Genomic DNA, 16,093 nt, shown 5'->3' with positions numbered 1-16,093 from the left:
ACTTTAATTTCCTTAGCCTACTATCAATTTTTCTAAGTGTCAATAAAAACTATGCTATGTACGTCTATTAAAAAAAAAGTTAAATGTGCTGTCAAAATTCAAATTCCAACTTTCAAAAAGTTCTTGTGAGATTTCCTATTAAGCTTTAAAACAGGGATGTGTTGTCAAAAATAGCCATCTGTCACCTAGAAAATCCATTACAACATGAAGAGATCAGACAAGATCTAACATAAAAGTGAAGCTACAGTACTATAAGACTAGTACATACTGTAATAATAAAATAAGTGAAAGCAACATGCAAGGCTAGCACAGGCACTAGATTTCCTACGGCTCCCTTTTGAAATGATACAGAATTTGTTGTTAAACTTCTATGTCAACCCTCAATAATTCTGTTCTCTGACTTTTTTCATGCCAGTTTGATGAGTGATGGGTACACATTGTGCCAGGACTGACATTATAAATCATCGTTTACTTTTGTTTCACAATTTTTTCCGACTTTTAGACATTCATAGTCTGTCCATTTAGCTCTCCCCAGACTCTACCCACTCTTCCACGTCAATGCTTTGTGAAAACTTTAAGCTGCCAAAGCTTAACATATTATGAAAATGTCAGAATCTAGTTTATACACAAATGCAGTATGGTTCCAGCACTGTTATTTCATTATATAACATTTGCCACAAAGAAAAGTTATTACTTTGTGTCAATTCACTCCATGGATAGGTACTTACCAACAATATATTCAAGTCACAAATTGGAATGTTGGAGGGGAAGACATCCATGTCTGTATTAAGTCGTAGAGTTTACTTATCATGCTTCAAAGTTAATTTGTTTTCATTTGGCTGTCACATTTATGACACCTGGAGAAAGTAAAGATACCTAAAAATGAAGTTACCTCCAAAATGATACAGCAGAATTCTAGTAAGAAGAGTAACGATCTTCTCAAACAAATTATGCTTATGTAGAACCTATTAAATTATTGTATAAAATTTACAGAGCTCATTTACTGATTCACAACATGTACAATTGTATTCAAATAAAATTGAACAAAGCTGTTTTTTATTTTGTTTTATTTTTATGAATTTTTTTGCTTTTTTAACAATGTAGATGCTGTAACATTGCGCAAATCGTGCAAGTGCGAAGACCATTGAGTGCTTGAGGAATATTGGAGATTATTACCCCTTAATGAATCACTTGTTTAAACGTTTCTACTGCTTGCATTTACAAATGCTACGCTAAATAACTCATTAGATCAATTATTTATTGGGGATTCTATTATTTCAAGGCACAGTTTACTATTTACTTTTCTCTGTTACTGTATGTGGGTTAATCTAGCACATTCACATGCTTTCCTTAAAATGCGTCTAAATAGGATATAATGACTGTCAAAGTCCTGATAGATGCTCTCTGCAGGCGGGGAGGTAATGTTATGGTATTTAGAGGCTACACAGGTACGTCAGAATCAGGCATGTCTACAAAAGTGCACATTCTCCAATATTTGCAGCTTATTATCATAATCCATCACAAAAGGAAATCTTATTTTCTACAGTTATGCACATAAATCATGCACTTAAGGAAACACCTAGGACATCTCAGCTGGAGCAAATAAACCATCCTTCCACATTCAATCAATCAATGTGCCATTCCTAAACGAGGTGCATCAGTACTGACTATTTATATGACATCGCACTAAAGAAAAGAACTGTGCTGCAAAGTCAATTTGCCCCAAATATAATTCTACATGAAGTTTTATTATAGGGAATTTGAAAATATAATTTGTGTACCAGGGGAGTAGATATGTACTATAAAGCATATGTATTATAAGCACTAAAATATCTACAGAAATGTGGAAAACTAGACGCTTCTTGGGTTTTTTTCTCTCTATTTCCTCCTCTCTCTCTTCAACACTCCCCCGCTCATTTCCTCCCCCACTTACGCCATATCTGTCTGTTTCTCTTATAAGCACTTGATTTATTTTATAGATAATCCTTAGCACAACCTTTTTTCTTTTCATCATTACTATTGTACTTTTTGGAATTGTATCACTTTTTCTCCTCTACAGGGGTTCTGTATGTGGCCTGTGCATGCCTGTGTGTCTTAAGTTCTTACAGATAGAGCCACGCTAATTGTGGCTCTGTCTGTGCCAGGGCGTGCCCGCCTGGGCGCGCCCATCACAGCATCTGGGCCGCGCTCACGTCCGTGACGTGCACGCTCCCTATACACTTTAATGGGAGCGTCTCTGTGCACTCCCATAGAGGGGCTAGGCACCAGATCATCTAGTCCCGCCGGGAGTGCACGTCTGTGATGGAGCCGCATACATTTTTGGTTATGCATAATGTGATGTTATTATTGTGTAATTGTCAGGAGTGTCGCTGTTTTTATCATGAGGTGGTATGTGATGAGTAAGTCAGAATTTCCCAAACTCTGCCATTACAGTCCAGGTTTTCAAAATATCCATGTTTGAGCACAGGTGACTTAATTAGTACCTGAGTCAATTTGATTTAAGCATCTGGACTCTAGCATGGATATCCTTACTTGACCTGTACTGATGGAGTTTGGGAAACTGGGGTAAATTGTGAGAGAGCACTTACTCCTCTCTGTACATACATGCTGGAGACTAGGACCTAGGAGCCTGTGGCCTAATGTGTTACTGGACATGTGCAGACTGCAGTTTCCTTTCTTTATACCACTGTTACCCTGAGTTTGATACCACTGCAGTTAACCCTACATTACCACAAAAACGATTTAGCCGTAATTTTACAGCAAATTTCAGTTCAGCTCTGAGTAGATGATAAACTTGGGGAAAATGCTTATTTGAAAGTAAAAATGTCGGGATTTGGTTCAGAATCCCTGAGACAGAATACACAAGGGCGTAGCTACCATAGGTGCCGGCAGTGCAGCTGCCATGGGGCCCAAAGCTGAGAGGCAGCGCCGTAACTACGTGTGTGCCAAGGGGGCTTGGCACACAGCGCAGTTGCCCTGAGGGCGCAACGGCCAGCGGCATGTAATGAGTCAAATTGACTCATTACATGCCGCCTCTGTGTGTGCCGTGCGCGGCTGGAGGGAGAAGAGACCAGCGCCGGGTTCAAGGAGGAGGAGGGAGGGGGAGCAGGGAGCCGCAGCAGCGCTATTTGATTGGTAGTAAGCGCCGCTGCAGCATCCCCCTCTCCTTCTGTATTGGCTGCCCGACGCTGCTATGGATGCTGGGATGCGGTTCCTTCATCCCAGCATCCATAGCAGCGCCGGGCAGCCAATACAGAAGGAGAGGGGGATGCTGCAGCGGCGCTTACTACCAATCAAATAGTGCTGCTGCGGCTCCCTGCTCCCCCTCACTCCTCCTCCTTCTCATCTCACTGCCTGCACCGAGAGGGAGATGCCAGCACGAGGAGCCTGTCAGCGGGGAGAAGGTAAGTATATCCCTCTCTCTCTCTCTTTCTTTCTCTCTCTCTCTCTCAGGGGGACACCGTCTGCCGCAATGTGTAAAAAGGGGTCCTAGCTGCCGCAATGTATAAAAAGGGGGTCTGGCTGCCGCAATGTGTAAAAAGGGGGGGGTCCTGGCTGCCGCAATGTGTAAAATGGGGTCCTGGCTGCCGCAATGTGTAAAAAGGGGGCCTGGCTGCCGCAATGTGTAAAGAGGGGGCCTGGCTGCCGCAATGTGTAAAAAGGGGTCCTGGCTGCCGCAATGTGTAAAAAGGGGGACTGGCTGCCGTAATGTGTAAAAAGGGGGACTGGCTGCCGTAATGTGTAAAAAGGGGTCCTGGCTGCCGCAATGTATAAAAAGGGGGTCTGGCTGCCGCAATGTGTAAAAAGGGGTCCTGGCTGCCGCAATGTGTAAAATGGGGTCATGGCTGCCGCAATGTGTAAAAAGGGGGCCTGGCTGCCGCAATGTGTAAAGAGGGGGCCTGGCTGCTGCAATGTGTACAAAGGGTTCCTGGCTGCCGCAATGTGTAAAAAGGGGTCCTGGCTGCCGCAATGTGTAAAAAGGGGTCCTGGCTGCCGCAATGTGTAAAAAGGGGGCCTGGCTGCCGCAATGTGTAAAAAGGGGGCCTGGCTGCCGCAATGTGTAAAATGGGGTCCTGGCTGCCGCAATGTGTAAAAAGGGGGCCTGGCTGCCGCAATGTGTAAAGAGGGTGCCTGGCTGCCGCAATGTGTAAAAAGGGGTCCTGGCTGCCGCAATGTGTAAAAAGGGGGACTGGCTGCCGTAATGTGTAAAAAGGGGGACGCTGTCTGCTGTAATGTATAAAAGGGGCTCTACCTGGTGTAGTGGCGCTACTGTGCAGCGTAATTTGAATAATGTAGACTACTGTGCACCGTAGTATGAATTGCTATTATTTTGTGGCCACGCCCCTTCCCCGTGAAGCCACGCCCCTATAAATTTTTCATGCGCCTACGGCGCGCACTGCCCCTATCTTACATGGGGAGGCGCCACTGTCATCTCTTGCACACAGCGCTAAAATGCCTAGTTATGGCACTGCTGAGAGGGGCCCACCTTCCCTGTCAAACTTCTATGTGTTATACATATTTTTCACCATTGGGTGGTACTAAGGGGTCCTTTCAAACTTCTTCCTTGGGGCCTGCAATATATCTAGGTATGCCCCTGGGCTTGCTCATTATAGTGTGGTAAAAAAACAAACTGGAGAGCATTTTAATATTACAAGGCGTCTATTCATTTATTGTGCTTGACATTAACTATAAACTTTAAGCTAGCTTATCAACTAAAAATAAAGACACGGACACAACTGCAAAATATATAAACCCACTAAATAGTCACAGCTGCTGGAAGGGGTTTGTCAGACCCCCAAGGGAATAAGTATAGATAAAGCAAGAGTACCAGCGCTATGAGTCGTTTAACCAAAATATTGATAAGAAACAGTTGGATCAGTAAAATCAGTATCTTTATTTTACTTTTTTAATATAAAATAATATTAAAACAATACTAAAACCATAATAGAGACTAAATAGTCGATAATAGCATATAGGTAAAAAATAATGAGGAAAACATTAGTTAATCCTGAATGGCTCTAGAGTGGTCAGAATAGTAGACTTTGCTGATAGGAACTATACCATTAATTTAAAAGATCCCGGACTTAAGTGGAAATCCGCTCCTCCTCAAATAGCAGTATAAAGCACAGTCAGCTGGTAATACCCTGAATATACCTCATCCACAGTTCTACGAAAAGATGACTCTTAGTATTCGTCTGTGTAGGTGATTGAAGGGGTTTCCATAGATTGCTGGAAGTACTCAACACGGGAGGTATCTGCGGTTTTTTGTATTCCAATGGGGAAGCAAAAGTCCTTATCCAGATCGATTTTAAATGGTAAGAAGTGCAAAAGTTCCACAGCATAGGCCTTAACGCGTTTCCCTGGACTAGGTCGTCCAGCTTCCTCAGACGTGAATCTCAGAGACAATGGGAGCCATTTTTATACCTCACTAATGGTTAGTTGTGCAACAGCTGTAACAGCTCTAATTAACTGATCCTTATTTTAAAACAAACATTAGTATACATTTTTAAGAAGGCAGTCCTAAAACACTTATGATGCATATTTTAAAAGGTATTTATTTGGTAACAAACCATAAAAAATATATAAAAACATATGCGGGTCATGTGACCGATCTGTCACTCACCAATATGCTGATGGGTGTCAGGTGTGGGGTGAGCCTGCTAGTAGGTCCATTGTGCCCCAGGTTCCGTCGGGACGCCCGCCCATGTATTGGGTGAGCGCACCTGTGTCACGCACCATCACGCGCCACCACGTCTCGCCGGTCAAAGACCGGAAGATGCCCGTGGAACGCATGGTTGGAGCGCACCCAACGCTCCCTGGGACAGCATCACGTGCCCCAGAGTGGACACGTGATCGGACCATCGTAGCGGTCCGCCCCACCTCCCGTAAGTGTGTTGCCTGGATACAGATAACACACACGGGTTTTGCCTTATATGTATCGATACAATGTCACATAGGAACAATTATATAGTACATGTAATTTCAATAGTCTCATATACATACATGTACATAAGTACAAAAAGGGAAAAGAGAGTAAAGAAGAGAAATTTGATAAGATTTTCATATCTACATCTGTTATAGACTTTTTGATAGAGAGTTATTTAGGTTAAATATGAAGGATCCTGAGAGGCATATGTAGGACACTATACATATATACAGGGCGGAAAGGAGAATTTTTTATTAACACATTTCTTATATTATTATTGTCTACACATCATTAGAATCATTATACAGAAAGCATGGGGAGAGATAAGTAAAAACAATAGATCTCAATACATATATATCTCTAAGGGATATTTATATGAAGGAATTAATCTCCATACTTTCATTTAGACCATCGGGGTATACGGAATTAAATTGAAGCATCCAAAATACTTCTCTTTTACATAAATTGGTATATCATTATCTACCCCCCCCCCCCCCCCCCCTTCTTGGTGTCGGATATATAATCTCTAAAGCTAAAAGTTTTAGAGTTTCCGGATCACCATTATGTTTTTGACAGAAATGTCTCGAGACACTATGTTTCATATATTTTCTAAGTATATTTCTTCGGTGTTCTAGAAACCGTATTTTTAGCGGTCTGGTAGTACGTCCTATGTATGGGAGATTGCAGCTACAGGTCAATAGGTAAACTACATATGAAGAGTTACAATTAATGAAGGATTTTATGATATGTATCTCCTTTTTGTATGGTATCTCTACCTGAGTCGTTCTTCTCCCCACATATTGGCAGGTGGTGCATTTTTTATGGCCACATTGGAAAAAACCACATGGTTTTCCCATTGAAGTTAGCCAATTTGTACTCTCAGTATCATCTGTGTTTTCTTTGATACTCCTCAGGTGGCTTGGGGCTAACATTAGTTTCAAGGACTTGTTCTTCTTATAGATGATTTTAGGACTAGAGGGGATAATAGTTCCCAAAATATTATCATGTCTCAGTATTTTGTAGTTTTTCCTTATAATATTTTTAATTTCACCTGCGCATGTATTATATTTGCAGATAAATGATAGGTTTCTATCAATAGTGGGATCTTCATCTTTATCTAGATTATTCTTTTTACTATTGATATTTCTAAGAAATATACTTAGAAAATATATGAAACATAGTGTCTCGAGACATTTCTGTCAAAAACATAATGGTGATCCGGAAACTCTAAAACTTTTAGCTTTAGAGATTATATATCCGACACCAAGAAGGGGGGGGGGGGGGGGGGGGTAGATAATGATATACCAATTTATGTAAAAGAGAAGTATTTTGGATGCTTCAATTTAATTCCGTATACCCCGATGGTCTAAATGAAAGTATGGAGATTAATTCCTTCATATAAATATCCCTTAGAGATATATATGTATTGAGATCTATTGTTTTTACTTATCTCTCCCCATGCTTTCTGTATAATGATTCTAATGATGTGTAGACAATAATAATATAAGAAATGTGTTAATAAAAAATTCTCCTTTCCGCCCTGTATATATGTATAGTGTCCTATATATGCCTCTCAGGATCCTTCATATTTACCCTAAATAACTCTCTATCAAAAAGTCTATAACAGATGTAGATATGAAAATCTTATCAAATTTCTCTTCTTAACTCTCTTTTCCCTTTTTGTACTTATGTACATGTATGTATATGAGACTATTGAAATTACATGTACTATATAATTGTTCCTATGTGACATTGTATCGATACATATAAGGCAAAACCCGTGTGTGTTATCTGTATCCAGGCAACACACTTACGGGAGGTGGGGCAGACCGCTACGATGGTCCAATCACGTGTCAGCTCTGGGGCACGTGATGCTGTCCCAGGGAACGTTGGATGCGCTCCAACCATACGTTCCACGGGCATCTTCCGGTCTTTGACCGGCGAGACGTGGTGGCGCGTGATGGAGCGTGACACAGGTGCGCTCACCCAATACATGGGAGGGCGTCCCGATGGACCCTGGGGCACAATGGACCTACTAGCAGGCTCACCCCACACCTGACACCCATCAGCATATTGGTGAGTGACAGATCGGTCACATGACCCGCATATGTTTTTATATATTTTTTATTGTTTGTTACCAAATAAATACCTTTTAAAATATGCATCATAAGTGTTTTAGGACTGCCTTCTTAAAAATGTATACTAATGTTTGTTTTAAAATAAGGATCAGTTAATTAGAGATGTTACAGCTGTTGCACAACTAACCATTAGTGAGGTATAAAAATGGCTCCCATTGTCTCTGAGATTCACTTCTGAGGAAGCTGGACGACCTAGTCCAGGGAAACGCGTTAAGGCCTATGCTGAGGAACTTTTGCACTTCTTACCATTTCAAATCGATCTGGATAAGGACTTTTGCTTCCCCATTGGAATACAAAAAATCGCAGAAACCTCCCGTGTTGAATACTTCCAGCAATCTATGGAAACCCCTTCAATCACCTACACAGACGAATACTAAGAGTCATCTTTTCGTGGAACTGTGGATGAGGTATATTGAGGGTATTACCAGCTGACTGTGCTTTATACTGCTATTTGAGGAGAAGCGGATTTCCATTTAAGTCCAGGATCTTTTAAATTAATGGTATAGTTCCTATCAGCAAAGTCTACTATTCTGACCACTCTAGAGCCATTCAGGATTAACTAATGTTTTCCTCATTATTTTTTACCTATATGCTATTAGCGACTATTTAGTCTCTATTATGGTTTTAGTATTGTTTTAATATTATTTTATATTAAAAAAGTAAAATAAAGATACTGATTAACTGATCCAACTGTTTCTTATCAATATTTTGGTTAAACGACTCATAGCGCTGGTACTCTTGCTTTAACGGACACAACTGCGTTGGATTAAATGGTCATTGAATTTATTAATTGGAATGACCTCACTCGTAGTGGGTGGCCAGGAAGACGCTACCACTAACCAGCTCTAGTCACGATCTTACAAAATGGCGGCGCCTAAACGCCCCAACTGTCATGGGTGCAACTGAAACGCCCCATCTATATATATCAGCATAACCTGTGTTGCGAAGGTCTCACCACCCCTTCCTGTAGCAGAGTGAGGACGCTCCCCAAGGAAGCGCCCCTCGCCCCCCCACAAGGGCAGGACACACTCGCCGTCCTTCAAGAGGGGTAAGTGCCCCACAACACCACTTATGCTACAAGTAACCGCTGGCCAGTAGCGCCTTCCCGCCCACTAAGTCTTAAAGAAAGATAATAGTAAGCCAAATTGAAGAGGGCCAAATTAGAGAGCCAATAGGGTGGGTGGGTGGGCTTCCAGCCGACAAGAGGAAGCAAATCTGGAAGTTTCTACCCTTAGTGCACTAAACACCTCCCCTACACTCACCGATAGGCTGGCCCTAACCAATTACAACTCACTAAAAACTCTGATCTGCCTAGCAACAATTGACATATTCAACCAATCACAAAATTGTAAGACTCTTACATAGATATCGTGCCCAGCCAGGCACTCTCCTTATCTAAGGCGTCTATTCATTTATTGTGCTTGACATTAACTATAAACTATAAGCTAGCTTATCAACTAAAACTAAAGACAGGGACACAACTGCGTTGGATTAAATGGTCATTGAATTTATTAATTGGAATGACCTCACTCGTAGTGGGTGGCCAGGAAGACGCTACCACTAACCAGCTCTAGTCACGATCTTACAAAATGGCGGCGACTAAACGCCCCAACTGTCATGGGTGCGACTGAAATGCCCCATCTATATATATCAGCATAACCTGTGTTGCGAAGGTCTCACCACCCCTTCCTATAGCAGAGTGAGGACGCTCCCCAAGGAAGCGCCCCTTGCCCCCCCACAAGGGCAGGACACACTCGCCGTCCTTCAATAGGGGTAAGTGCCCCACAACACCACTTATGCTAAAAGTGACCGCTGGCCAGTAGCGCCTTCCCGCCACTGCCAGTTTCAGAGAAACGCAGCCCGCCAACCCAATACGAAATGAAATCCAACCAAACAAGAACAAAATACCTATCAAAACAACTCCTATCGCTACCTACAAAGATAACAAACTAATCCAGACAAGAAAACAGCGCCCTCAGAAAAACTCCAATCCCAAGATGGGAGAGATGCACACCATCCTTCCTAAAATAAAAGGGGCTCTGGAGCACCAATAGCGGATGTCTAACAGCCAAACCACCAGCAGCCAACACAAACTCCGACACAGCAAAGTTAATCTTCTTCCTAGCCCTGTCAAGCGCTGTGACATTCCGGGATCCCCTCCAGACAAACCTAGGAATAAAGCACGTGCTGAGTCTACCGTCTTACCTGTGTGATACCACAGATGTTCTTAAAAAGATTCAAGGGGTTAGATAAGAGAGTCATCAGCTCCTTGTATCTTTGGATGTGGAATCCCTGTATACCTCGATTAGACACATCGAAGGTCTCAAGGCGGTAGACTACTTTCTCAGCATGGAAGGGTCAAATGATTTCAACTCATTCATCCTGGAACTTTTGGAGTTTGTACTATGCAGAAATTATTTTGTGTTTGACAATAAATACTTCCTGCAGATTAGGGGCACAGCTATGGGGGCTGCCTGTGCCCCTACATATGCTAATCTGTTTTTGGGCTGGTGGGAGGCTCTAACTGTCTTCTCTGAACAAATGGAAGAACATACCAGACATATAGTACAATGGCTACGCTATATCGATAATATACTAATTATATGGGATGGCAGTGAACACCAGCTTCAGAACTTTGTTAGCCTCCTTAACACCAATGCCTTAAATTTAAGACTAACATGTGAGTACAGTCAGGATAAGATTGCATTTTTAGACCTGCTGATTTATAGAGGTGAAGATGGGGAACTTACTACGGATCTATATCGAAAGAAAACAGCTACTAACAGTCTGCTGCTGGAGTCTAGTTGCCATTTCCCACCTACAGTCTCCAATATTCCAAAGGGCGAATTCCTGCGCCTAAGAAGGAATTGTTCAGACAGGAACATCTTTCTGCAACAAAGCAAGGATCTCACTATAAGATTAAAAAACAGAGGATATAGTGGACGACTCATTAAAAGGGCTAAACATCATGCCCTGAAGATTGAAAGAGACAACTTGATCTTTCCAGTGCAAAAAGAAACTAACAAAACAGAGGAGATTCGCTTTATAGGGAAATACTGCCAAGAATGGAGACAGATCAAAACCATTCTAAACAAACATCTACCGGTACTGAAAGTGGATCAAGATCTAGGCAAGTGTCTAGGTACAGAGGTATCTATGAGCTGGCGCAGAAGCACTAATCTCAAAGACACACTGGTTAGTAGCCACTTTCAAAGAGTGCATAACAAACAACCACTAATAAAAGGTACCTATCCCTGCGGCAATTGTACAGCTTGTCAGTACATAATTAAAACTAACAAAATAGTAACCAGGTTTGGAAAGGAAATTAAGGTACAAGACTATATGAATTGTAAAACAGTAGTGGTGATTTACTGCCTTCAATGCCCTTGTGGCCTTAGGTATGTAGGTATGACCTCGAGGACAATGAGAGTACGGATCTTGGAGCATGCCACCAACATTCGGAATGCTAAGAGTGAAATGAAAAAGCTGATAAAAATCACATCGGTAGCTAAACACTTTCTGTTAAGCCATAATGGCGATCCTCGTTGCCTCAAAGCTTTTGGCTTAGAACATGTCAAACTAAACATTAGGAAGGGAGACTTGAATAACACTCTACTCAGAAAAGAAACTGAGTGGATTTTTCTCCTCAATACGGTCACACCAGGAGGCCTTAATGAATTCAACAGTTATGCCTCATTTCTTTAAAAGAACAACAAACTATTTCATTAATATAGGGCTTCATTCAGTAATATTCACACTATATCCATCGGTGAACATCAACTTGTGTAGTATATATAACCATATTTTCTCTCATTTAACAAACTGCCACTGTCTAATTCATTAAACTCAATTTATTTTTAGGTATTGATAACTAATGCAGTTTTTCTATACAGTATAGAGGACTACAAAATCGTTTCAGTCACATTAGGGTTTTTAGAGTATTTTTTGCACTCTGCATTCATGAGGAAAATAATGGGGCTAGTGTTGTTATTATTATTTAGAAAGAACACTACAAGATTGGTAAGGTTAATATTAGCGATAATGTATATAGAATCATCAATATTGCCAGTCACTTTTGAGATAAATCTATTTCTGATTTATTAAGGGATGGATGACAAAAGGAGGGAGGGGGGTTATACAATTACACAATAAAATCACTAAAAAATCACATAAATCTTGTGAGTACTCCATACTCTGATACTGTTTTTACCACTATCAATTTTTATTCCCCATGTATATAATAATTTTTTCACTGTAGGTTTAGGGAATTGGCTTCACACACATTCATATTACACTGATTAGTTATGGCACACAACTTATATGCTATATTAATATTATTAATTTCATTATTAGGTATTTATTTACTCACAATTTATCAGTAGGATATTAATTTAACTATATACGAAATAATATGTAAAGTTAATGACTAGGTGGCTGAAACTGTCACTCTTTGCTTCGATAATTGATAAATAAACCAGGGGTGCAGTTTATATCAGATGCTGGATCAGGGATCCATACATGGCTGTTTAGCTGTATAACAATGAGGACTTAGGGTTAACTGAGGGTAACTGTCATATTCCAGACGTTTTCGTCAGGAGTTACATTAACAAAAGATTTCCGTATGTGGATAAAATATGTATAATACATAATACATATTGAAATATGAAGTGGTTTACACAGCGCAGGACTGAAAACACGGGTTGTTCTTTACTCTTAATTAGCAGTAAAAATGCTATTTAAAAACGTCATTTATTATATTCTTTTAAAAAAAAATCATATTTTTCTCATGTGTTTAATTTTACTAACATATCTGCTCATTGCTAATATCTACCTTGTGCAATTATCTATTTCTTTAAATAACTCCTTCTTACGTTCCGCTTGACATAGTACTTAAAGAGACTTAATAATTAACTATAGGTATCTGGTTCTCTTTCTCTTCTATCTTTATATTTATTTTTATTTATTTTTCCCATAATATATCCTTCCCGTTCAGAATAAGTAGCGACTTGCTTTTCTCTCATTAGGGATAATTGTGTACTGGGCCCACTGATTGACTCCCGTGAAGGCTCTAAATAACACAGACTTAATACTGGAACAATTAAGTACCCAATTCGCGCAGCTTTTGTGTTTTTACGGCTTCTGACATAATTTAGCAACTTATGCATAGGCGCATACCAGCGCAGTTGTTATGCTGCTACAACGCTTAACAGCAATGTAAACTGTTTGTCAGCTAAGTCTCATATTATAAAGATGAATAAATAGACTTGAGAACGAATGGCCCCCCGTGAATAGAAGACAATAGCTTTCACGCCCGCCTCCGGGGGGAGGGGTTAATGGTTTATAAGGAAGTTGGACTGACATTAATCAGAAGCTGTTCCCCCTTTGTGAACAAGCCACAGGCGAAACGTACGTTAAAGGAAGGAGCGTTGTGGGCGCCCCGCCAGTGCGCACGGCGGGCTGTCCCCCGGTACAGGTCGTATGATTTTAAAAAAATTGTTCAACTGTGAAGCCCCCAGTTAAAGGCATTTATTTAGTCTGACGTCATAGCGAATTGCATGCTATTACATGCACGGTCAGTGCATGATATATAAATACTGTCTACCATGACAACCGTTGCCAGGGGTGATAGGCCATTATAGGCCATATATGTATGCTTCACAAAGCGAGTATGCTAAATTTCACTATGTCTCCACGGTTTTATGAATGACTCTAATGTTTAAACACAGCAATAATAATCCTGAAGTATTAATTTAGGAGGCAGATGTGATATAATCATCAGTATCCTCTCTGACTAGATTTACACTTTGCATTAACTCTGTGCACTTTTTCTGTGTTCAGGGTTATGGTATAAAAATACAAGCCTTCAAGCACTGTTACCAGGGGCAACAGACCGCCTAGTTTATATACGTGTAACCACCGTGCTTTATAGTCAGGGTAAATACCACAAAATTCATTGCTATTCTTTGGAGGATCGATTATTATTGTCTGTATAAGCAATCAGAATTCAGGAGTATAAGATAGAAGGCTAATGGAATACTAAAGCCAGCATGATACATTCTAAACAACATTCAGTGGTGTAAAAGGTTATAACTTTGATGAACGATTTATCTATACATATAGAAATATAATCAGGGCAACACCTATGATGGGTGTTGAGAGAAAATTATCCTTTCTGTGATAAACAGTATATGTTGATCTTTACTGTGGATAATATGTATTAGATGACAATAGATGTTTCAATTAAGTTAAATATTGTAACGAAGCACACTCTATTTAGAGAACAACCGTTATATGGTATTAGAGGGCACAAGTTATAGATACAAATTCTTCTCATATAGACACAGCATTTATATAAAAAACAAGTAGATGTGGTATTCCTTTCTCTTGTACTAAATTTAACAGTGCCTTCTGTGTCTTTTATAACACCACAATAGCAAAGTGTCAGTAACCCCCGAATTGGCTGCACTGATCTTAGTATCATCAGCCAATATTGGAGGCGAATGAGACACATTGCATGTTGACTGGCTTAGACTATATTTCCATAGACTAGCATTAGTAATGGTCTCTCAACACACATATAATGCTATAGCACATGCGTGGTAGCAGAACCACGAAGTTTGCTACATAGTCTTGCCTCCTATACTTTCTGTACTCTTTTCAACACCAGAGCAGGTAGAGTGTCAGTAGCTCTCTCATTGGCTGCACTGACCCCAGGGTCATCAACCAAAAGCAGAAGTGAATGAGACACTCTCCGTGGATGCTCTGGCACTGTCTATGACTCTAGAGACTGGCATAAGTAAGGGTCTCTCACCACGTATATAATGCAGCAGCACATACGAGGCAGCAGAACCATGAAACATGTCACAAGGTCTTGACTAACTCCTGCTATTGTCATTCATAAATTGACTCTCTACTATTGAGAGGGCTAAGGCCCGTTGGAGTTCATAGATCACCTGTACCTTTTAAATTGTTATATGTTATACTGTATGTATTGTGTTTATATTTCGCCTTTTTAGATAAAGAGAGTATAATCTCCAAATAATTTTAATTATTGATCTATAATAAAAGTTAAGTCTTAATAAATTATCTTTCTTTCTTCTTTCCCCCCCCCCTATTATTGATCCAATGGTGTAGCACACGCATTTAACACCAATTGAGTGCCCCATTCTTGGAGAGTTCTTGTTTACCCCCTTTGGTAAAGTTTTGTGTAAACCTAGGAATAATGTCAGACCAAACCAAGCGTGCACCAGGCCAAAGCAAGCTAAGTTCCCCCAAATCCGCCTGAATCCGAAGGATAAGATCTATACCTTTAAGGTGACCTACATCGTTACCGCCCAGGTGCAGCAGCAACCATTGGGGACGCCCCCAACGCTGCTCCTGCTGAAACAACAGATCCAAGAGTCCAGACCATCTGAGACCTCTCACACCTAACCATCGCACTCTGCGACCACCTAACAGCTCAGACGACCTATCAGCAAGGGGATGACGCTCGGCCCAAAACACGTAAGAATGGCCAACTACCCAAATCTGTTCGGTGGAATCAGTGGATACTGTAAAAGAAAAAGTAACCTAGCTGTCAGGCAGTGCACATAAAACGGGTAATTAGAACCGAACAGTTAGTAACATAAAACCCAAGTGAAGGAGAAAACTTAAAAACCTCCCGTGGACCTGGAGTGTCAGCCAATTGTAATTAGGCCCCCTCGGAGGAAAATTTAAAAAATTCCTTCACACCTCCAATTGTGGAATGCTAACCATTCCAAAATTGGCAGGTAAACAACGTTTTTGGGTTAGCGCAAGCAGCGCAACATTAAACCTTATCCAATCTAATATAAGACTTAAACGCAGCTGACTTCCAACGTCCTATTTCCTGAATGGCTAACGGTGGAAGTCCGCGTGCCGCAGCGCAAGTTGCCGCACCGATGCGGAAGGAATGCGTCCCATAATCAGCGCTATTAAGCCCCAGGGCGACCAAACAGCGCTTCAACACAGCGGCAAACTGAAACCGAGTTTGAGGCAATGCATCCCCGTG

At 40.9% G+C, this 16,093-nt stretch overlaps 1 long non-coding RNA gene across 1 annotated transcript in view; it reads right to left on the bottom strand.

Moving 5' to 3' along the window:
* Positions 1-746: 746 nt before the first annotated feature.
* LOC134947795 (uncharacterized) overlaps positions 747-16,093 on the bottom strand; it is a 463,943-nt gene continuing 448,596 nt past the window's right edge. The window contains exon 3 of the long non-coding RNA XR_010182783.1: positions 747-857. This is a non-coding gene — a long non-coding RNA (uncharacterized LOC134947795). The remainder of the gene's footprint in view (positions 858-16,093) is intronic.

The sequence above is a fragment of the Pseudophryne corroboree genome, chromosome 8 (assembly GCF_028390025.1).
Source record: "Pseudophryne corroboree isolate aPseCor3 chromosome 8, aPseCor3.hap2, whole genome shotgun sequence".
Lineage (NCBI taxonomy): Eukaryota > Metazoa > Chordata > Amphibia > Anura > Myobatrachidae > Pseudophryne > Pseudophryne corroboree.
The sequence above is the reverse complement of the archived record's forward strand: the minus strand, read 5'-3'. Positions and strand labels throughout refer to the sequence as shown.